Source organism: Photinus pyralis, unplaced genomic scaffold (assembly GCF_008802855.1).
Source record: "Photinus pyralis isolate 1611_PpyrPB1 unplaced genomic scaffold, Ppyr1.3 Ppyr1.4_LG5, whole genome shotgun sequence".
NCBI lineage: Eukaryota > Metazoa > Arthropoda > Insecta > Coleoptera > Lampyridae > Photinus > Photinus pyralis.
The window spans coordinates 45317697-45319693 of NW_022170596.1; positions in this window are offsets into that span (position 1 = coordinate 45317697).

Sequence of the window (1997 nt, forward strand, 5' to 3'; positions counted from 1 at the left end):
TTTTTTATGTCATCGTGAAATTGACTTATTTTCGCTCGTATCTCTTAGCGAGCGAATATTATCCAACTTTAACCCAAAAGAGCATAATACGATGCCTTGAAAATATTGCCACATTGCTGTCTACATCTTTTAAAATAATATTCGCCCAAGTTTTTATGTAGCAAAGAAAAATATCTCAAACTGTTACAGCAGCCATGTGGGCATTTCGATGCAAAGTGTAGTAATTTGCTCTGCACTTGAACAAAGAAGCCATCTTCGCAATAAAACTAGCACAAACGTAAATGACATTACTTGAAATAAGTCACAAAAGAGTTTTGTTTTTCCAAAGCACTCTTCGAAAAAATCAAAAATTGTTAATTTTTATGAAAAATGTGATACTGAACCACCGTGTGTTATAATACATCGTTGTACAGAGAAAAAATGCGTAATCTGAAAATGTCGTCCATAAGAAAAAATAAAATTGCTACGGGTTTCTCCGTCATCTTGAAAGATATTAAAAACGGGATACCATATTCGAATTCTCTATAAAAAAAAGTGTCTAAATAATGTTTTGGTTAGAAATGTCTTGTACGATTAATTTATCCTGAAAATTTTTTCCCATATTTTCAAAACTATTGAAGATATTTTTAATTTCTTTTCAGATTATTATTCCGCACGGAAATTGGCAACTTTGCCTCTATTTAACCAACTTTCTATCTTTTAAGATAAGGGAGATCCCCATAGTGGTACTCGAAAAATAGACACCGTGTATATACAGCGAGATATACAGTGAGTTTTTTTTTATTTCCGAACATAGGAGTTTGCATGCAATGTAATTTCCCTATGTTCGATTTAAAAAAAAACACATTGCATTGCATACAAACTCCTATGTTCGCATTTAAAAAAAATTCACTGTATATAACATATTAAAAAAAATTTTGAAATTACCGTCAGCCATTTTTATTGATGGGTATCAGCTGCCTTGGATACAATAAACAAAACAAAATTTCCATGAATCCATTGCCTACTATTTCAAAACAGTTAAAAATAATGTTTTTATGGCTAAATTAAAATAAAGTGTGATATATCATTGTAATCAGGAAAAAAAATGAAAAACAATTGAGTTTAAGATGTACAGGGTGTTGCATTTAAAAAATACATTTGGTTAAATCTTAGAATCTGTGCTCCAAAATTTTGACTATGTCACTGGTTCCTACGTAAAAATATCTAAAATAGGCAGTTTTTACCTTTTTTCTGTCATAGATGGGTAGTAAGATATGATAACATCCCAAAAAGTAAAATTGTGAAAACGTAGCTAGATTGATTCTGTTTTAAAAGTTTCGCAGTGGCGCAAGGTCGCGAAAACCGTCCCTAACTCTGTAGTCTCAACTCAGCCCATATAGGACACCCTGAACAGTGTTAATCAACGATTGCGCGCGATTGAGTGCTATTGTTTTGTCGAGATTGTGCTTTTGTATGATAATAATTTGCATATTTTAAAATATCTTGAATTGTACAGATTACAAAATAGGGCCCAAAAAGTTACTTATTTTAAATGGAACACCCTGTATTTAGTTTCAAATTCTAATTTTTCATGAAATTCTCGGTCCTTTTAATGTATGGAGTGGAGAACCAACGAAAAAGTTATGGTTTCAAAGAAAATTCCAATTATAATAAAAACCGAGATAAAAACACTGTATACAGGTTGTCACAGAATGTTGTGAGGAAATTTTAAGTAGGGATTGTTCACATACAAAAACATGAAAAAAAGGTTATATTAACATAGGTCTGGAATAATTCGATGTCGGTTACGAAGTGTTCAAATTTTGAGTCAGCTGTGGCCATCTTGGCCGAACATAGTAATAATGAAATAATTCTCGTCTACTCTCCGCATGAGTCATGCCATGTAATTGTGGGCCACTTCCGATTAAACACAGAATTCGAGGTTTCTTGACAATGAAAACTGGATCCATTACCCACGCCACGAACGTTTTTAGTCGATAGGATCGGTAGTACAA